The 23,363-nt window shown below is 36.9% G+C and overlaps 1 long non-coding RNA gene across 2 annotated transcripts in view; it reads left to right on the top strand.

Annotated features, from left to right (window-relative positions):
- The window catches only part of LOC148132052 (uncharacterized), an 85,038-nt gene that overhangs the window by 20,162 nt on the left and 41,513 nt on the right, over positions 1-23,363 (top strand). The window contains exon 1 of one of the 2 annotated variants that reach the window (XR_015747542.1): positions 8,243-8,348. The exons of the other annotated variant lie outside the window; for it this stretch is intronic. This is a non-coding gene — a long non-coding RNA (uncharacterized LOC148132052). Of the gene's footprint in view, positions 1-8,242; positions 8,349-23,363 lie in introns of those variants that run through there. 2 annotated transcript variants of the gene reach the window in all.

The following is a 23,363-nucleotide window of genomic DNA, read 5'->3' as shown; positions in this document are numbered from 1 at the left end:
GCTGGTATTATCTCAAAGGATAAAGTACAATACATGAAACATACTTCATAGCAGATTTTTCTGAAATTGTAGATATTCAACAAAGGTATTAGGCACAAAAACCAGGCTGACACATGTAAATCCAAATTAATGGATTTATTGCTAAATGCCTATGCACAAGAATCATCTCAACTAACAGACAGCACCTGGTTAGAATTAGATAAGGCTCAATGACAATCAAGGGGAATTAGACTTTGTTTATGGCTATGCAATAACTCTAAGCTGATCCCTCTTTTTATTCTTTCCCCTAACTTTGCCAATTTTTCTCCTACAAATAGGAACTATTTTGCACTATTCCAGAGTAAAGAATGTTACTTCAGCACCATAGACAGCTCCTTTAATTATTTGGTAATCCTCAACAACCACAACTGGGACAAGAATTTCCATTGCTTAAGCATGGCAGCTGTAAGAGTCACACCCAATTTCTTGAGTAGTTTTGCCACAATTGTTAAGTGAATTACTACAGTTGTTAAGTGACTCATGCAGTCTTTAAGCAAATCCAGCTTCCCCCATTGATTGTGCTTGTCAGAAGTCAGCTGGGGTGGTCACAAATGGTGATCACATGATTCTGAGTTGCTGCAACCATTGTAAATACATGCTGGGTGCCAAGCACCTGGATTTTTTTAATATGACTTTGGGAATGCTGCAATCACAGTAAGTGCAAGGGCCTGTTATAAGATATTTTTTTTCAGTGCCTTTGTAACTTTGAATTGTTGCTGCATGAATGGTTATAAGTTGAGGCCCACCTATGTAGAGTTTTGTTTTTAAAAAGTCTTAATGGTCTTGCATAAATGGTCTTCTCAACCTTCTCCAGTACCCCCAAAATATATAGTATCATAAAATCCCAGCTCAAAGATTGTAGCTATTTTGGTTTGTTGGCGCAAAGCTGACCTACTGACTTATTTAACAAGCCGTGTTTAAATCACAGCTCAGCCTTACGTGGGAATCCATTTCATTGATTTTAGGGCACATTAATACATGTTACTCATGACAAGGAGAAAATGACTAACATTTTAAGGGCATATCATGTGGAAATTGCTAATACCATGTTTCCCTGAAAATATGAACCACCCTGAAAAAAAGCCCTATCATATTTTTGAATGTAGAGGTTAAAATTAAATCCTGACCCCAAAATTAGCCCTAATTAAGACCCCGCCCACCCCAGACAAAATGAAAGCCAGGGGTGACACATGCAAGCAACAGCAAGTGGCGGCAGAAGTGGGCCAGCAGTGGGCTCCTGCTGGACGGGGCTGTTGGTGCTGCTGCCGCAAGGTGAGTCAATAAATAGATCCACCTGAAAAGAAGCCCTGGCCATTTTTTTGGGGGGGGGGGGGGTCAAAAGAAAATAAGACCCAGTCATATTTTCAGGGAAACACGGAATAGATTGATTTTCCTTACTTGGTGTCTTTGTGTGTGTTTGTTTTATTTAGTGTTAGATTCTGAAACTTTTACATTTATCAAGATTTGCTTTATTTAAAGCAACTTAAATTACTCCTTAAAATATTATCAACCTCTCCAATTTTATATTCCCCTGAAATTTAAAATGATGTCTACTCTTTCATATAAGATAAAATATTCCCAAAGCAATCTTGCTAACTATTAGCAAATGAACTGATATTTATGGAAATTATTAGCACTATTAACTATTAGCAGATGAACTGATACCTATGGTAATTGTTAAGCTATTACCTATGTGGAAATTGCTAATACCATGTTTGAAGTGGGAAATCAATAACAAATAAAAACTTATTTTGAAATGCTGTTCTTCAAATTAATTAACATGGTTAATGCATATTTATTTATTATGATTGTTATATACATCAAAGTCAGTAAGAATGTTCTAAATCTGGGCATAACAAAAAAAAAATTACATATTATAAAGGTGGTGTTGTATTTGACAAAATTCATTGAAGTATATAATGTACATATAAAAGTGCCTAAACTTTAATATCTTTTGACACTGCCAAAGCCATTTGCAGCAATATAACTTTTACTGCATATGTTGACTTCAATAAGAGATTTAATGCTCAGCCACCTTATCTGATTCAAATATGTATTTAGGCAGAGATACAAAATCATAAGAAATATTTCCATTATAGTTATGAGAAGTTTAAAGAAAGATCAAGAACTATATTACATAATGAATCAACACAATATTGGTTCTGCTAAAACAAACAATATTAACATTTCAAACTGAACACAATTCTCTAGAGAGAGATATTTAGGAAAGGAAGCATATCTGTATGCATGGAAAGAAGGGAAAATATATGGAGTTTTACAAAGACTATCTAACCTCAGACAATGTACCTATTCTGCGTTTCAAGAAAGCTTTTTGGCATTTAATTTTGTTCTTCTAAGTTTCTGAATGAGTAAAGCAGTACGGCCCCTTTCTTTAGCCTCAATGAGTAGCAAACCTGAAGCATCTCCATTTGCCATCTCCATGTTTCCAGATGCTGAAAAAGGATGCTATCTCTAGATTATTTTCCTGCACTGGCTTACTTATTGTGACCAGATTCCACTCGTAACTACTGCCAATCTTTGATATACTTTGATTGCGTCTTCACTTTTTTGTTTGTTTACAGTAAATTTCTAGACTGCTCAATCTGTCATGATTCCGGACAGTTTACAAAACACAACAATAAAACAGAGAACTACATCAACAAATAGAAAAAGTTTGGAAGAAACCCAAATACCATTCAAAAAACAAAACATTGAACAAACGGTCCATTGCCTTTTTTTTATTCCAGTGCCTGGGATATAGCAGGTTTTAGGAGCTCATTCAAAGAGGGATAGGGTGCAATATTGGGTTTTTAAAAAGTGTTCCAGAGAATAGGTACTGTGACAGAGAAGGCCCAGTTCCTGGGTCTCACAAGAAGACATTGTTTAATTGATGGAACTTGGAGGAAGCCAACTGTATCATAACATATAGGATGGGAAGAAATTGTTGGAGAAGCATAATCCGTCAGAGAAGTCCTATTCTATGAGGGAATTTATGAGTGATAATTGCACCCAAATCAACCAGTGTAGCTCACAAAGCAGAAATGTTACATTGGCACACTCGTGAGCCTAGAGGTTGTAAGGGCTTGGATGGAGAGAAACCGGTTGCAGCTCAACCCTACCAAGATGGAGCAATTGTGGGGTTTGGACTCTGGAGTCAAAACAATTGAAATCTGGGTGAGGTAAACACTGCCCCACAAATGTCTGGTGCACAGTGTGGGGGGTCTCTTGGACTCACAGTTCCTGCAGGAAAAGCAAGTGGCAGCCATGGCCGGAGAGTACCTCTGCACAAATCCATCTTGTGCACCAAACCCATGAAAGACTGCTGTCCTGTGGTCTCCTCATGAGGAGCAGCCATCCAGAGCACAAGTGGGTGGTCTCCCATTGTCTCCTTATCTAAAGAAATCTCTGTTAAACAAATAATTGCCTCATCACTGTCCAACTATTTACAAAGTCTGCACTACTATTAACCTTCTCATCACTCCTTATCACCCATCTCCTCCCACTTGTGACTGTATGACTGTAACTTTGTCTCTTGTATCCTTACGTTCTATATTGACTGTTTCCTAGTATGATTTGATTGCTTATTGTACCCTATGACTATTATTAAGTGTTGTACCTTATGAGTCTTGATTCTTGACAAATGTATCTTTTCTTTTATGTACATTGAGAGCATTTGCACCAAGACTTGTGTGTCCAATCGCACTTGGCCAATAAAGAATTCTATGCTATCTATTCTATTCTAAAGAACCACTTCTGTAGTATTTGCCACAATCATGGGTCCACTTTCATGGCTATGTCTTCATTTTTCCATGCTTCTCCCAAAAGTCTGATTTCCAGATGCAAATCAAGATGCTGATTATCACCTTTAAAGCCCTGCAGGTCATCCAGCCAGTTTACTTTCAGACCACCTCTCCCTAAGGCATTTGCCCTTCCTACTCATTTAGATAAGGTGGCTGCTCTGTAGCTCCAACATTCAAACCCTGAAAAGCTGGGCTTAACCAGGGCCAGCCCAGAATCAAAAGTGTAGAGCGCTGTTGCAAAAATGGTACAGCTGGTCCTTGACTTACAACAATTCATTTAGTGACCATTCAAAGTTTCAACAACACTGGGGGAAAAATGACTAATCGCCATTTCTCACAACCATTGCAGCATCCCCATGGTCAGGTGATCAAAATTCAGGTGCTTAGAAGCTGACTCATATTTATGATGATTGCAGTGTCATGGGCTCATATCCTTTTGTGACCTTCTGACAAGCAAAGTCAATGGCCGAAGCCAGATTCACTTAACAACTGTGTTACTAATTTAATAACTGCCCTTAACAACTGTGATTAAGAAAAGTCATAGAATGAGGCAAAACTCACTTAACAATTTGTCTCACTTAGCAACAGAAATTACCAGTACTTTAATTGTTGCTTGCTTTTTTTAAGAGAAATGAGGCAGAAAGAGAGCAGAAATACCTGAACTTCCTCCATTCCCAGTGGAATCCATAACAATAATGGTCAGATCAGGCCATCTTGACTTTTTAATTTACCCAACTATCAGCCAAGTAATCACCAAATAAAAGTTATGAATACAGGGGCAACTAGATAAGCAAGTAAAAAGAAAAACTTTGAAAAAGTTTTAGCTACCCAGTTCATCTCAGGATGGAGGCCCAAATACAAAGCTTGAATAATAATTTGGGTCATGGATCCTCACTAAAGAAGCTTTCTTGTTCTTTTGAGTACTATCCATCACCGAAGAGTCTGGGGAGGATAAATGCTGGGATATTGCTCTATCCTCATATCATTGGATATGCTTGTGCTTATGAGATATATGGATGTATGCTAACATTTTATATCCTGTCCTTTAAGTCTAGCTGGAAGCACTACTAACATTCCAAATGAGAGGAGGGGCATAGAATATTGCTAGCTTCTTTCCACTTGCTGTTTTGCAATCTCATTATCAATCCTACCATCTTAAATGAGAAATTTATGGATACATTGTTGTGTTGATTGAGCAAAATAAGGAAACTGTTTCTTACATCAACCAAGACGGTGGAGGTGGGGGCTCCTGCAGGAAACAGACTTCCACAGCAATATAACAACCAGAATGTATTTGTTTATTGCCTTAAGAGAGTTGTCAATCCCCCTGCCTTTTCTGAAGCCTATGAAAAAGTTCCTTTAATCTTCTGCAATCATAGTCAAACTATTGTCATTGGGTCCCTTTCAAATATATCTTCCTCAGAGTCATACATCCCTTTGAGATTACCTCAGTTTGACTATACATCTTTTAGGTATATTTGAAGTTTATTTGAAAGGACTACAGGCTCCAGAAAGGACCTGTCCAATCTTTTGACAGGTGCAAGATCATAATAAATGATTCATCCTGCGTTGCTGACTCTCTTTCTTTCTCATGCATTTCTGGGGTTGATGCACAGTAGTTATCTGGCAATCTCTTGCTGTTTCACATAGAGAAAAAAAAGGGGGGGGGGAATAAGTCAAAGTGGAAACCAACTATATGTAAGTTTCTCCTTCCTAGACTGTATGTATATACCACTAAAATTCTCTCTGTGGATATCTATTTGTGTGTTTGTACCCTCAAGGTAGCCCAAACATTATACTGAAAACGATTTTTGAATCAAGGTACCTAAAATCCACTAAAGAATGTATAAAAATTCAGAACCTATTACTCCTATGGAATTAAAAGTTCCGTGATGTTCAGTTTTATTCACAAAGTTGTAGCGATTGCAGTGTTCCTGTGGGCACCTGATTATGATTTCCATCACACCCTGTCAGCTTCCCACAAGCAGGAGAAGCTGGCAGGAAGTTGGATGTTGGTCCCACTTCCTCTGCTTTTTTGCCTGCCCATCATCCATCTGTTTGGTTAAAAAAATGGATTTATTATCAAGTTCACTTACAGCTACAACTCTTCTTAATCACAGGACTGGCTGGCATTTGGGTAAAAAAAAAAAAAGACTAAAATTTAATGTTCCTTCTGGTCACATCAGACTGCACCACTTTTCTGTCAAATGTTGACCTGAACTCTGTCAGAGGCTTGTCTGGTATACCCTAAAATCTTATATCAAAGCAATGTTGTTCAAGCCTTCTCTTTAGCCTTCTCTTTCTTTATCCATTGCTTCCTTCTTCTGGATTTTGAGCTAAATTCAAGAGTTCAATGACATAAAGATAATGTAGCCAAGTAGTGAAAGGAAATATCCCAGTGATTAATCACTGCTAGGACTGTGCTGCTGTGGAATTTGTAGTGACACATTTACAAGGGACTAGGCTGCCAAGGAATCTAGCATTAGACCTCAGGGAGCTACTAGAACAAAATGGGAGCTTTGCCACAGTACAATCATTTACTGAGCCTTCATCCTAAATCAGGTCATTGTTCCACCGTAGTTCAATATCTTAAATAGGGTTTGGCAGCGGCTTTCTAGGGTTTTAGGCAGGAATTCCCCATCCCAGTCCTGCATCTCTACCAGGCTTTATTAGATCCCAAATTCTTATATGCAAAGGATGTGCTGTTCTCAAAGCTCTGCAACCTGATCAGATTATTCTTGGCTCCCTCAAATTGCTTTCAATTTTTTTTTTTAAATTAGGGACCCCAATGCAAATTGTTTGTCATTTTATCAAGAGGCAAAGAACTGGAATAAAATAACACAGAATGATAGAATAGAGAGGGGGTCAGTTAAATAATCAAGTCTAGCCTCCTGTTCCCTGCAGGAATCCAAAACTGAAGTATCCAGATAAATGACTGTCTAGCTTTTGAACACATTCAGTGAAGAGGAATGAAAACTTCACCACTCTGGGTAATTGGTTCAACTATCAGATAACTCTTACTGTCTTCCTGTAAACCAAATCCATTATTCCATGTGTTGAACTTCCAGATCTCGGACTGGGTCCCAATCATTTTTCTGAATGCACTCCTTCAGGTTTTTGGAAAATGCTATCCTATCACCTTTTTGTCTTCTTGTCTCAGGGATAAACATATCCATTTCCTAGAATATTCTTTTGTTAAAACATATAGCATCTTCTTTCCAATTTTGTAATGTCTCTGAAACTTGTTTAAAATGGGATGCCCAGAATTGTACATTTCCATAAATGGAGGGGGGAGTTGTCTGTACTGACTATAATGAAACAATTATTTCCCATGATGTAAAAAATTCTTTTGCTGGGCTGACCAGCATCTGAATTTCTTTACTACAGAAGCTAGTCTCTTCCTGCCATTTCTTCCAAGAAAGTCCTTCTGCCGCTTAGGCTGCCAGGCCCATGAGATAATCCATCTGTGGGCTTCCCTTTTCAATGCTTATAGTTTTTTCAATCTTGCTATCAATGTAATTAACTCTTTGCTTTCCTATAACTAGCTTGTTCTTCTTCTTCCCATCAACTGCATGGAGCTACTTGTTGCTACACGCATGCTTTTTTTAAAAAATGAACATCAGTCTCACGATCAATCATCATGGCACCAGGCACCAGGGAGTTGACAGTATAAATCAGGGTGCTACAGAACCTATAGTTGCCAACATGCTATGTGCTAACATGCTAACATGCTTCTCCCACCACTATCTGACATGGCTGATTGGGATGAGATCTTCCCTGTGTTTCTTTTGCTAATTAAACAAATATTTGAATGTTGCCATAATTCTGGCATCTGTGTTCATTTTAGCTCTGAGATCTCCCCAGATGGGTGACCATTTTACATACAGACAGACAGAGACACAGATATACCGTAATTGGGATATTATACTTTGACTAATGTAGCCTAAAATTGCATTCAACCTTGCATTCAATCAAACTAGTCCCACATGTTTTACCTGTACATGTTATTTCTTTTTCCTACATGAAGAACTTTGCATTTGTCTCTATTAAATTTGGTTTAGTCTTATTTCTCTAACGTATCAAGAACATCTGAATTTTTGTTTCTATCTTCTTGTTTCTATCTTAAGAGCTGTGGTGGCACAGTGGTTAGGATGCAGTACTGCAGGCTACTTCTGCTTACTGCCGGTTGCCTGCAATTTGGCAGTTCAAATCTCACCAGGCTCAAGGTTGACTCAGTCTTTCATCTTTCTGAGGTGGGTAAAATGAGGACCCAGATTGTTGGGGGCAATATGCTGACTCTGTAAATCGCTTATGGAAGGCTGTAAAGCACTGTGAAGCGGTATATAAGTCTAAGTGCTATTGCTAAAGCAGGGCTTCTCAAAACATATGTTTTTGACTTCCAGGAATGTTCTGAAAAAATTTACAGAGGGATATCAGGGAGTGACTTCCTTTGCCAAACACCTTGATGGATGTTGAATAAAAAGCAACATAATGATACCAGAGGCCTGAGTGGGTTTTTAATATTGCTATTTTGTCATTTAACACCTTGCCTTTTGAAAGAAAAGAAATCATGGCAAGAGATATTACAGAATGTGGGAATGACCTTTGGAGACAGGAGGAAGAGCTGCAAATTAGACAACAGATAAAGAGGGGCCTGAATCCAGAGAAGGACCAGGGGCATGGCAAACATCTCAGAAGAGCTCCTACCTAGTTCCTTAGACTATTGAGATAAGTAGGGAGAGATGTTCTTCCAGACTTGTAAAACTCTGTTAATGTAACCTTACAATAAGATTAGAGTTAATACTTCCAGATGTGCTTCTTGTCTGGAAAACCTTGCAAGACTGAAAGAGGACACAAGGCTTCTATGCAAACCACCAACAATACCCCTCTCTGACTATATGACCTGACATACTCTGTAGAAGGAACCAAGAGCCAGGGCTGTCCCAATATGGTTATTCTGGGAAAGGGAAAATTAAATACATTTAAATCTGCCAGTGTTTTAACCTGTAGCAATTTAAGAACAGTTTTAAAAGAACTTGTGTTAAGGTAAGGAGATACTCTTTATTGTTTTGTTTTCTGAATGAATGAAGGTAACTATTGTCCAAAATGAAAATGAAACCTAGATCTCAGGAATGATGTAAGCAAGCTCATCCTTCCCATAAAATTTATGATTATTTTTCATTGAGAAGATATTTTATTATGGTTTGTTGCACAGTCAGGAAACTGTTTAGGTTGGATTTGGCATTTTTGTTCACCTATCAAGTCCTTTCCAAGGACCTGGGATAGGCAGGTGTTGATGGATGCTGTTCAAGCAGTGTTCCAGCTGTTTTGGGATTATTATTATTGGTGTTATTATGATTATGGATGTCGTTTGGGTTTTTTTGGTAATGAAATTTTTATTTTATAAACTTATTTGTTAAAAAGGTCAACACTTACTTATGCAAATTAAATAGTGAACAATAAATACATTTCTTGCACAATCCTGGGTTTTATTTATTTGCTATGAAGGTCAACATTTACTTATTCAAAATAAATACTGAAAAATAAATAAATTTCTTGCCCTAGGTCCAATGAAATCTTTGGGAGGTGGGGAGTCACACAGATGCCTTCTGACATTTTAGAAGTACATAGTATCTTTTAATTCTTATCTTAAAATTTGACAAGCTTTCCACCAGATGTTTATCTAAGTCATTAATTGAGGCATTTAAAAAGTATTAGTGCAATAATAACCTTCTTCATATTTCCCTCCATTTTGATGAAGACTTGTTGAAAAGCATTCTTTGTGAAGAGTTTTCAAATAAGTCCTGTATTTTTTCAATAAACATGTCATCCAGTAAACTGCTGATAGAATGTCATGTGATAACTTGGCAAATGTTTTGTTGAAGTTGAGGTATATTATTTTTATAGTATTCATAGAATATATAAAAGATGTTATTTTATTTTTTAAAAATGAATCAAATGAGTAAAACTACTCTTACAAGAGTTGATTTTGAAAAATGCATGCTGATCTCTTGCAATCACTGACTTATTTTATTGCTTAGAGATCAACTGTCTTATGATTTGGTCTAGATTCTAGAATGATCTCAGATATTATGTTGGGCTGACTGGTTTGTAATTCCACAAGTCTGCAAACTCAGTCAGAAAAGGCCTATCATTCAGTTACCCACAATGCACAATCAATAAATCCCCCTTGCAATTAATATCTGTTCAGGAAATTAACTTTTCATTCTATTGAATTCTTAGTTTTTCCCAAAGAAGAACTCTCTTTCTTCCATGCCTTTTTGTCTTGATTAATACGATTGCTAAAATCCTGTTAGCATTCCCTGTTTGCCAACACTGATGAGAAAATAAGGGCGATAAACAAAAAGCACTTAGAATGAAATCTGTTTGACCATACAACAAATAGTGACTGTCATGTTTAGTGAATGGCTTTGATAGTTCTACAGAAAAACATGCTGACTTGTTGAGCTAAAATAATCACAGGAACAAAACATTAATGAATATAAACATGCAAGTATAGGTCTCACACCACATGTGACATTGTGTAGGAATTGAAGAAAGGTGGTGACATAGTCCCATTGCATGCCTGGGATTGTCAATTTCATTTATGTGAATCAGCACTCAGAAAACAAAATGGTGTTGGACTTCTGATGAGTGCTTGATCTCCTGCTGACATAGAATGGCATTTATAACTGATATCACATCTGCATACTAGATCTGAACTTGTGAAATTTCTGCAGAGAAAGGAGATATTGTGCAATAACCCATGTATACTCCAGACAGCTGCTCCTCATGAGTAAATCACAGGAACTATGATTTTGTGGTTGGCTTTATTTTTAAAAAATGAATCAAATGAGTAAAACTACTCTTACAAGAGTTGATTTTGAAAAATGCATGCTGATCTCTTGCAATCACTGACTTATTTTATTGCTTAGAGATCAACTGTCTTATGATTTGGTCTAGATTCTAGAATGATCTCAGATATTATGTTGGGCTGACTGGTTTGTAATTCCACAAGTCTGCAAACTCAGTCAGAAAAGGCCTATCATTCAGTTACCCACAATGCACAATCAATAAATCCCCCTTGCAATTAATATCTGTTCAGGAAATTAACTTTTGTGGCTGGGAATTGATAGATACCATCTAAGCTCACAGCCATAATGCAGCCTTTTAATGACAAAAAGCTCAACCAAGCCTTGTTTCTTAATCTCTTTTTGAATGATCTTTTTATTGTTTTGAAAATATGAAAACATTTTTGATTGGCAAGTGTCTACTGTATTCACTGGGTAAATCTCCTACTGAGTGAAAGAAGATATTTTAAAGACATTTTTAAGATTTAGAAAATATTATTTTCTGGAATACAACCAAAGGATGCTTAGAGTTAAAAATGCAATATAGATTAAAGATAATTTGTAATCAAAATTTGAAATTAATTATAATATCCTTCCTGAGGGAAGCTGAGGATGTGTACATTCTTTGGTGGTGGTGGGGAATAATGCGATAAATTGGGATTTTGAGGATTGGACATTAGAGGTCACCAAAAAAATAATAACTGCATTGAGAGATATGTGTGAAAAATGATCCAGAAGATACTCTTAAAAATTTCTGTCAATAATGAAATACTAGATGATAGTATCCCAAAGGTGATTTTTCAAGAGACAACTGGACTTTCTGGTTTTTCTTTGTCTTGGATGAGAAGCAAAATGTCTTCAAATAAAAACCAGAAAGTCCAGTAGCTTCTTGAAAAAGGACCTTTGGGACAACCATGACCTAGATGACTGAGAATCTCCATAGACATTTAGATGATACTATGGAACACAAACAGGTTAATTAGGCAAGGATGAAATTGACTTAAATGTGGACTTTGTAATGAGGTGATGAGTAGGAAATGGAACTAAGTGAACTGAAGCAACAAAGGAATCTGGCTAATGCTGTAATAATTAAAGAGTCATGAATTGTTGTAAATCAAGGATTATCTGCAGGTGGATTTATATAACCAAGTTTTTAAAAAAGAGGTTGTGATTTATGTTATGTCATGTTATTTATTTATTAAATTTATATGTTATATCTTTCACCAGTAAGGCAACTCTGGTCTTTTTTGTTATTTTTGGCAATTTGGGCAATTTTCTGATATTTTAAAGGTTTTGCTCTATAGCTAAGAATTCTATTGTATTTCTGAAAATTTATATAGATATTTTTCTGATTAGGATTGGAAGATGATATTTTAACGTTTTATTTTTAATGATAAAGAATTATATGGGAAAGATATAGAGGTTATTTGTTATATTGTAAAATGATTAAAATAGCTTTGTTATTATTTCTGGTAACATTTACTGGGGGCGTTATTGATGGTATTTCATTGATCAGGTTTGTGAGATTTATTTAAGAAGAAAAGGAGATATGAATATAAGAAAAAATTAAGTAGGTTTATTAAATGTGGTTTATAATACTGTAGTTATGTGATTATTTCTGGTGCTGATTAGCATGGATGATGAGAATGTTTAGGTATGTTTATACAGAGTGAAGTGAGATTCGGGGTGAAGAGATTGTTGTATTTTAAGAGATGGTGATAAGTTGTTAACATTGTATATACTTGCTGGGACAAAGGGAGAAATTACTTCTTTTTCTTTTCTTTTTTCTTCTTTTAATTTTTTCCCTTATTTTTTCCTTCTTCCCTTTCTCTTTTTTTAACCTTTTGTAGTTTGTATTAATTTTTATTTATTATAATCTTTAATAGAACATTTTACAAAAAGAAAACCAAATGACATTTAGCTAGTTTACCTAATGTAGCTCAGTCATATTTGCAGATCTGTCATAGTTATCCATGATGTGGCTATATATAACAAATTTAAATAGAAAGTACATGGTGTCAGGACTGAAAACAAGAATCGGGGGGGGAGAGACACCAAAAATGGAAGTGGGCTGGATTAATTCAGCTCAATATTCTGAATATAGCCAAAGCACCTATCATGTACACATCAATCCAATCACTGAGTATTGTCATACAGTAGGTATTAGGTAAGAATTTGTGACACTTAATACCTTTATCTTGCAAGATAAATTTATCTGGTGGATGTTTCCTTGTAAAGACAAGTCACGCAAAGATTTAAAGAAGTTCTTGGAAACAGCTACAGTGTAGAACAATAACTGTTCTTGTGCAGCAGAAAGAGATGGGTCATATAACAGATAACAGATAATCAGAGTTGGAAGGGACCTTGTAGGTCATCTAGTCCAATAATGGGGTTACTCCAACACGATTGTTTCCCACTGCCTCAGAAGGGAGACTTGGGCGGTAACCAGATTCCATATAAAAAGCCGCTAATTTGTCTTTAATTTTCTCGCCTTTATTACTAATCATCTCACTACAAACATAGTTTATAGCAATATAAATAGGCGCTGTAGCTGAAGGGAATTGTGCAGCCTTTGTCAGGTTTTTAACACCCAAATGTGAAACAGAAGCAATTAAACTCCAAGGGGAAAATGTAACAGCGTGGAACATATAAAAAACTGGGTCATGAATTCACACAGATGGGGAAACAGGAAACAGTGTGAAAACAGAATTTGATTGACTCACCATCAACAATAAATGAGCCACAGGAGTGTTACTATCTAATTCTTTCATTTAATCTACAAGTTCCATAGGTCAAATTCAGTATGGGGATGGTAGAAAAGTTGGAAGTAATGAGATGTAGGAAACACAAGTAGAGCAAAGTCACGCCAAACTCTTAAGCAACTTGCTTATTAGATGAATTTCTTAGATGTGTTTTAATTCAACAGGATATTCCCAGTACCAGTCATTGGTATTTATTCACAGGTATAGCAGTTTCTCTTTCTTTATGCAGCCAGCCAAAGTCTCTGCCCTAAAGTATATGAGATGTACTGAAAATAGTTCACTTGCTAAATTTCTCATATCCTTTACGCCAATCACTCCAATGACTTCGGCTAAAGAAAACACTGTGAGAATAGAATTTTGGCGGGGGGACTCCTTTTGTCTAAGGGTCCTGCCAAAGACATGAAGAGGACATAGTTCTTGGAGCCACCTTACCCTGGGACATTTAGCCCTCACAATCTAATAAAGGGTAAGGATGCCCCCCAGAAGTTCATCTTGAATAGTGCAAGTATGGAGTGATGCTTGCTGGTGTATGGGTTATTGTACCTTAATCTAATTGAAGTTTGTAGACAGTGTAGGTCAGAGGTGTCAAACACGATTTCATTGAGGGCCCCATCAGGGTTGTTTTTAACCTCGGAAGGCCGGGGGTGGGGCATGGCCATGGTGGGCATAGAAGGAGGTGTGGCCATGGTGACCATTGACATTATGGTGGCCAAGTGCTAAGGCAGGACTTCCCTGAGACCCTCACTCACTCTCATAATCTCCTTCCTTCCTTTCTTTTCTTCTTTTTCCTTCCCTCTTCAGTCTTCTTTCTTCTTCCTTCCTCTCTTTCCTTATTTTTCCTTCCTTGCTCTCTTCCCATCTTTCTTTCTTTCTCTTTGTCTCTCCTCTTTCCTGGTCTCCTTTCCTGTTCCTTCTTGCATGCTCAAATGCAAAAGGGGAAACATTTCTTCTTTTGTTTGTTTTTAGTCTTGATAGCCCCCTGCCAGCAAAAATGGAGCTTGGGGGATATATGCTGCCCCCCATGCTCCATTGCTGGCCTGGATGGCCTCCTGCAGCCCTCTGCCAGTGAAAACAGAGCCCTCCATTTTCACTAGCTGTTTCCAGGCCAGCCCCATGGGTTCTAAGCACCCCTCAGGCCAATTCTGGCCTGTGGGCCTTGAGTTTGCCACCCTAGTCTAGGTAGCTATCCTCACAAACAGTTCTATATACAGGTAAAGCAGATGGGTTATTTTTCATTACACATCTTTCAAATTCTAACCAAGAAATGAGAATTCCATTTGATTCTTATACATCAAATGACTATTACTTTAGCCATCAAGGGCTTCCTAACTAGGGTCTCTCTCTCACTGGATTAGACCTCTATAATCCACATTCATTGTCAATGAAAATTGTCCAACATATTAAAAGGCACCAATTTGGGGGAGAGAATAATATATCCACTTCTAGATATATAAAGGCACCTGATGACTCTCTATGAGTATTCAATGAAGGCCACTTTCTGTAGAATTTCAGTGGCTCTATTATATGGCTGTTGCACCTTGGTACCAGTTATATTCAGATGAGGTGAATAGAAAAATATTTACTGTTCTAGGGCAGGCAGGCATGAAATTTAAGTTGCTTACTCTGTTTGTATAAATGTTGGATGTAAGGGATTTCTTATACAAATGTTTACTCTAGTTATTTTCTTTGTGGAAATGTTCATCTAGCCTCAGTAATAGGAAGGAAAAGATTGTATGCAAGTGAATCCTTATGAATCCGGCTTAATAATTATACTGCTTTAATATTAATATGATTCCATGGAGCAAGTATTTCATTCAGTTTGAATTCTAAGATAATCATACCATCTCTGTAATGTTGCAGAAAGTTAATTGTGCCAAGTTCATTGGTGATGAGAATCATCTTTCTTTCTGGGAAAAAAACCAAATTACTTCTGGGAGAAGTACAATTCAGTGAATATAATATTTAATCAACATGAATAAGTGTGGCTAAAGCCAGGTATTAGTTCCCTTTTCATATAATGACTTCAATGGACTCCATCTGGCCTATGCAAAATATTAGCTGTGAAACATGCCTCTAAAGTTTATAGGATAAAATTGCATATTACTGGTTGTGAAATAATATACAGTTGTATAATTAAAGGTACTTATCTGGTGCATGCTTTGGTAAATTGAGGTTGTGAGTGTGTAGCTTCTAATGTGTCTTTTTCCTCTACATAGGAACGTGTAGGGTTGCAATAAGGAAAGTCATAAATGTATTTTGAAAAAGCAAACATAGAAGAATATGGTATGTTTTATAGAGGAGATCCTTTCATCTTATATTTTTAAAGCTTCCTATTGGAGCCAGGTGTTTGTAACAAAGCTCTTCGGTTCAAACTAAAAATACAAAGTTGCATGCAAATGCCTATGTAAACAGAGCAGAAGATCAACAGGCTTAAAAATTATAGCCTTCACTTTTAAGGAATTTACATCAAGAGGCACAGCTATAAATATATGCTGATACAGAACATAGAATAATAATGTTGGAAGGGATCTTTGAGGTCTTCTAGTCCAGTGCCTGCCCAAGTAGGAGAAGCTATAACAGTTCAGACAAATGGTTGCCCAGTCTCTTTTGGAAAGCCTCCAGTGATTAAGCACCCACAACTTCTGAAGGCAAGCTATTCCATTAGTTGATTCCTACATTTCAAGTAGAAACATAATCAAATGACATGTCTTTCATTTCAAAGGAGTCTAGTTTTCTTTCAAGAGTTTCAGTCTTTAGCTGATTCTTAGCAAAAATATATAGCAGATTATCCTTCTCATGCTACTTCCCAGAAGGAGGTGACAATTTAAACATGTTCCTTCCACCATTTCTGATTTGCTACAAAGTACTTTTTCTTCCAAAAGAGGGAGGGGGCACACAGTCTCAAATCTGAGAATTGAATAGCATCTTCCTGGAAATGAAATCTTATTAGATGACTCTACCACAAGAGTTCTGAGGATCATCTAGTTAGGTGCTTCTCTTTTAAATAATCCTATTAGCAATAATTTAGTTATATTATTTTGAGTGTTGGATCAAAACCCAGAAGACCCAACCATAGAAGATGCTGGAATTTCAGTGACATCCACATGGATGGTCCTTGTTAAATGATTGGATTGATTTTAAAGGTTAGTTAGCCCAACTAGGTAGGCCAGACCAGAAAATAATCCACAGGAAGATTAGAAATACCTTTATTGAAATTGGCTACAGTAACAGAATCTTACAAGTCTTCTTATACTACAGTGAATCAGGGAGGCATCTGTCTGGTGACTTTTGAATATTATCTTGTCTCTTAGGGTATAAAACATGCTTTAAAGCCCTTTTCCTAGGTAACAATTCCTGCATGTTTTTATGAAAGACATCTTACTTACTCTCTACACCCCAATTCCAAGCAACTCTGGACAGCCTATACTTTTTAAAAACAGCAACAATATATATAAAAAAAGAAAATCATAGAGAAAAACTTAACATAAAAATAAAAAATATTCCCATCCTACAAGGAATCATCTTACCAGACACTTAAGAGAACAATCAGGTTTTCAAAGATTTTTGCAATACCATAGGGATCTCTTAGAAAATGTAAGGGGAGGGGCCAGAGGAGTGGCCTTGTATTTACTTAGTGACAAGGTGCCTATACGATATACAACCATCCTGATGGCCTCCTGCCCTTGAGTTAAATCCTTTGATGGGACTTCATGTCCGTGGAGTTCAGATTGGGAAACACGGACAAGTGGAGAAGCTGAAAAACAATAGGAACATAAGTAGCCAAACAATAGCATCATCTGTAATGCCCACCACCACCTCCGAATGTAGGAGATAAAGGCAGGTTAACCAATTCTGATTTAGAGCCTCTCTGTATCAGCTTTTTAATTACAGACTTAAAATTGCTTGTCATCATTGACTGAGCATATGTACATCCAAGAGTTTTTCTGACTTGTTGTCTGCAGTGGAGAAAACCATAGACATTGGTCCTATCAGACTTTGGGGCCTGTTAATCAATATCAAATCTCAGTATTCTGGTTTTTTTTAAATATACAGATTAATTATGCTGTGGGATCTCATTGGAGAAATTTTCCATTTTGTAAAGATCTATGTGCAGAAAATGTCACTAATTGGGAAATATTACCAATCTCTTTATGCTGCATCACCTGTAAAGTCATAGAATCAATTATTAACCAATCCATCATCCTCCACTTAGAAACAAACAATCTACTCTCTAATAAACAATTAGAGAGTAAACAACCAACAATTTGGTTTCAGAAAAAAGCTATCCTGTAATCTGCAACCCTTACACTGAAAAAACATATGGACTACACAACTTGATCAGGGCAAAGCAATAGACACAATCTACATAGACTTCTGTAAACTTTGATTCAGTGGTACATGACAAACTACTCCTAAAACTAAAATCTTATGGTATTTTTGGACACCTGCATAACTGGATAGAAGCATTCCTGTCAAACAGGCAACAAATGGTCAAAATTGGGAGCCTGCTATCAAATTCTGTACCTGTCAACAGTGGTATCCGCCAAGGCAGTGTTCTAGGACCAACTCTCTTCATACTCTACATAAATGACCTCTGTGATCATATTAAGAGCAACTGCGTTCTCTTCACTGATGATGTAAAGTAAAGTGAGTGCCATACCAAGTGCATTAATCAAACAGGTGGCAAGAAAGTAGGAGCAGGCAGGCACAACACAGGTTATGGAGGCAGTAAACAAGTGTCAGACATAAATATCTCAAGTGCCTATATACAAATGCACAAATGCACAAAGTCTGGGAAACAAACAGGGTGAACTCGAATTACAAATACACGAAGGTAAATATGGTATAGTTGGAATAACAGAAACTTGGTGGGATGAAACCCATGACTGGAACATACTGGTAGAAGGATACAAACTATTCAAAAAACAACCCAGACACCATAAAAGAGGAGGTGGAGTTGCACTGTATGTAAAGGACCACTATATTGCTACAGAAATGCATGAAACCAAAGATGAAAATCTCCTAGAATGCATATGGGTCAATATAAAAGAAAAAAAGAATGACATGACCATAGGTCATAGGCCACCCAATCAAGCAGAAAAAATAGATGTCCTTTTTGCCAGCCAACTAATAAACATATGCAGGAAACACACAACAATAGTAATGGGAGACTTACCCTGATATCAATTGGAAAACTGATTCTTCACCAAGTGAGAAATCAAATAAGTTCCTAACTAACCTAGCTGACAACCTTGTTGTCCAAAAGGTAGAGGGTGAAGCTAGAGGGACAGCCATACTGGACTTAATTCTTCAAACAGAGAAGAAGTGATGGAGTTGAAACTGCAGGAACCTTGGGTGAGAGTGACCATGTCATACTAGAATTCAACATAACACAAACACAAGCAACAGAATATAATGACACCAGAGTCTTGGATTTTAAAAGAGCTGATTTCAATAAACTCAGAGAGAACTTGGGAAAGATTCCATGGATGAAAATCCTAAAGGGGAAAACAACTCAAGAATCTTGGGAAACTCTAAAAAGTATTATCATAGAAGCCCATACCAGCATAATACCACTGAGAAAGAAAAACAAGAAATCCAAGAAGAAACCAGCATGGCTGCACAAAGACCTCTCTGGCAAATTGAAAGAAAAAAAGGACAAGTACAACAAATGGAAAGAAGGACATACAACTAAGGCGGAATATCAGCAGATAGCCAGAATCTGCAAAGACGAAGTCAGGATAGCAAAGGCTCAGAACGAACAAAGACTTGCAACAAAAGTCAAAGATAATTTTAAAAAGTTTCTTCCAACATATAAATAACAAGAAAAAAATCAAGAAAACAGTCGGTCCACTAAAAGAGAAGACGGCAAGGGAGTAACAGGCAATAGAGAGAAAACAGAACTGCTTAACTCATTCTTTGCATCCGTCTTCATGCAAAAAGAAACTATAGCTCAACCCACCAAAAACATAACTGTAAAAGACAGACAAGAAATAAAAGTTAAAATAAGCAAAAAAAAAATAGTAAGAGAACACCTGTCTGATCTTGATGAAAACAAATCACCGGGACATGATGGATTACATCCCAGAGTTTTAAAGGAGCTGGCAGAGGTCATCTCAGAACCACTGCATCATATCTTTCAAAAATCCTGGAGCACCGGGGAACTACCAGAGGATTGGAAAAGAGCTGATGTGGTTCTCATCTTCAAAAAAGAAAAAAAAAACAGATCCAAGAAACTATAGACCACTCAGCCTAACATCAATACCCGGGAAGATACTGGAAAAGATAATAAAAAAACAGATCTGCCAACATCGAGAAACAAGTAAAGTAATAACCAGCAGTCAGCATGGGTTTGTTAAAAACAGATCATGCCAAACCAATCTTATTTCATTCTTCAACACAGTGACTAAATTAGTAGACCAGCAAAATACTGTGGACATAATATATTTAGATTTCAGCAAAGCATTCGACAAAGTAGACTACAACCTACTTCTTAGTAAGCTAGAAAAAAGTGGAATAGATAGCACCACCACTAGATGGACTTGCAACCAGCTGGCAAACTGTACTCAATGAGTAGTCCTTAATGGGTCTAAGTCTACATGGAGGGAAGTAAGCAGTGGGGTGCCACGAGGTTCCATCTTAGGCCCAGCACTCTTCAATATCTTCATTAACGACTTGGATGAGGGAATAGAAGGGGAACTTATCAAATTTGCAGATGATATAAGCTGGCAGGAATAGCTAACACCCAAGAAGATAGGCTCAAGATCCAGATGGATCTTGACAGACTAGAACACTGGGCCATATCTAACAAAATAAAATTCAATGTAGAGAAAAGTAAAGTCCTACACTTAGGCAAGAAAAACCAAAAGTACACATATAGACTGGGTGAAACCAGGCTCAATAGCAGTAACTGTGAGAGGGATCTTGGAGTCCTAGTGGACAACCAGCTAAACATGAGACAGCAGTGTGCAGCAGCAGCCAAAAAAGCTAATGCAATCCTAAATTGTATTAACAGAGGGATACAATCAAGATCAAGGGAAGTACTAATACCACTCTATAAAGCCTTAGTAAGACCACACCTAGAGTACTGCATCCAGTTTTGTTTACCACATTATAAAAAAGATGTTGAAACTCTAGAAAGAGCAACCAGGATGATTAGGGGATTGGAGGCTAAAACATACAATGAACGGTTGCAGGAACTGGGCTTGGCTAGTCTAGTAAAGAGAAGTCCCAGGGGAGACATGATAGCGGTCTTCCAATATTTGAGGGGCTGCCACAGGGAGGAAGGGGTCAAGCTATTTTCTAAAGCACCTGTAGGCCAGACAAGGAATAATGGATGGAAACTGAACAAGGAGAGATTTAACCTGGAAATAAGGAGAAACTTTCTGACAGTGAGAACAATCAACCAATGGAACAGCTTGCCCTCGGAAGTTGTGGGAGCACCATCACTGGAGGCTTTCAAGAAGAGATTGGACTGCCATTTGCCAAAAATGGTGTAGGGTCTCCCACTTGGGCGGGGTGTTGGACTAGATGATCTACAAGGTCCCTTCCAACTCTGATTATCTGTTATCTGTTATCTGTTATTCAACACTACAGACAATACTGCTACCCTTCAAAAACATCTCGACTATGTATCAGAATGGTCAAACAACAACTTCAAATCTCAACAAATAAGTGCTCTGTCTTACATATTGGCAAAAAAATCAGAAAATAAAATACAAGCTGAATAGTCAAGACCTTGTTGATGATCCAAACTCTGTCAAGGATCTTGGAGTACCCATCTCTAATGATCTAAGTGCTAGAGCCCACTATAACTACATAGCCAAAAAGGCATTAAGAGTTGTTAACCTAATCCTACGTAGCTTTTTCTCTGGTAATAGCACACTACTAACTAGAGCATCCAAAACATTTGCTAGACCAATACTTGAATACAGCTCATCAGTCTGGAACCCACATTACGTATCTGATATTAACACAGTTGAGAAAGTCCAGAAATATTTCACAAGAAGAGTTCTCACTTCTCTACTTGTTGCAGAATACCTTATGCCACCAGACTTGAAATTCTAGACCTAGAAAACCTTGAATTCACGACGTCTTCGGTCTGATCTAAGTATGGTATATAAAATCATACATTGCAATGACTTATCTGTCAATCAATACTTCAACTTCAACCATAACAACACAAGAGCACACAATAGATACAAACTAAAGGTAAACTGCACCAAACTTGATTGCAGGAAATACGACTTCAGCAACAGAGTGGTCAATGTCTGGAATCCTCTACCTGACTCTGTTGTTTCTTCCCCTAACCCCAAAAACTTTAACCTTAGACTGTCTACTATTGACCTCACCCCTTTCCTAAGAGGTCTGTGGGGCGTGCATAAGCGCACCAATGTGCCTACCATCCCTGTCCTATTGTTTCTTTTCATTTCTCTTATATGTATCCATTTCATCTATTCATAACTATGTTTATACTTATACCTGTTATCTTATAATATTGGCAAATAAATAAATAAATAAATAAATAAATAAATAAATAAATAAATAAATAAATAAATTAAAAGAAACTATGGCCCTGAATGAGACTACAACAATCCACATGGACTAAGGTAGTCTATAATTCCATAGGTACAATGTGACTTAAAGAATTAGTTTTCGTGGGTGAAAATTAATTAATTAGATGAATGGAGCATTACTGAGCCATAAATATTTGTATGTATGTATGTATATAAACACACTCAGACATTTTGAGAAAAGAGGGGGAAGAGGAAAGGCTTAATCTGAAATGAAATATAGGGGTACAAACAAGGGAAACTGCTTAGGGTGATGGTCATTGACAAAACAGTGGCTGCAATCTTTGATTGATGAGCTAATTAACATCTATTGTAATAGTAAATCTTGGTCTTCTTTAATCTATGAATAATAGCATTCCATCAAATTATTACAGTCTTACTAAATATAATTAAATGTACTAAATTTTACTAATTTAGTAAACATCAACATGGAAACATGGAAATTCATGGGGTGATTTCGCTCTTATTTAGAGTGTAGTTGTATGTACAGTGTTGCTGTGGGGATAAAATGAAAATGGATGCCCATGGGAGCTTCCATGAGTTTTGTTCTTCAGCTTCTGTGTTGAAGGATGAATTCAGGGCAGAACGGTAAACAGAATGGCTAAAACATACCACCTTGTTGAGGCAATGAGAAGTCTTTGTTGGCCATGGACAAGTAGATCAGTAATTCCTGCAAATGAAAAATGGGAGAACTGTATATATTTTTATATTCTTTCTCATGAGAACTGCTTTATATGTGGTATCAGCATTGTGGAATGACACGGCCTCACAGGGGGAAATGAAAATACTTTTACATATAGTGACATTTATATATCAAGGTTTTCTCTTAATCAGAAGTCACATGCTTTGGGTAAGAATTACCACATGAACTTTAAAATTAAATCTGGCTAGAATATATATGAATACAAAAAATGAACTTAACATAGCTTGCAAACTCTATGCACTTTTCAAGGAAAAATGTATTTGGCACTATATCTGAGTGTAGCCCAGTTCTTTGGCTTTATTGTGATTTTCAAAAAGAAAAAAAAAGAATATTTAAACAAGTCTATTTGTCTTACATTTCTTTATTACAATATAAAGTGAAAATATTGTTTTATCCCACAGAATTAATGCCAATTCTCCTCTGTAAAAAAAAAAAAGGCACAGTAGGATGTGTCCCCAAAGATGGCTGAACATGGGGGTGGGGATCAAAAAAATATTTAAATTGTACCAGGACATTTTCTACTGTAAAGTACTGTTACAAAGCAACACGCAGACTGGAACTGGCAAAAATCAGTTCTAAAGCAGTTTTGAACATATCTTTCACAACACACTGCTTTTCTTCCTTTGATAATACAT

This window comes from Notechis scutatus, chromosome 2, assembly GCF_049901735.1.
Source record: "Notechis scutatus isolate UNSWTSFEM ecotype Mainland chromosome 2, rNotScu1.2, whole genome shotgun sequence".
Taxonomy (NCBI): Eukaryota; Metazoa; Chordata; class Lepidosauria; order Squamata; family Elapidae; genus Notechis; species Notechis scutatus.
This window is presented reverse-complemented; position numbering and strand designations above follow the sequence as displayed.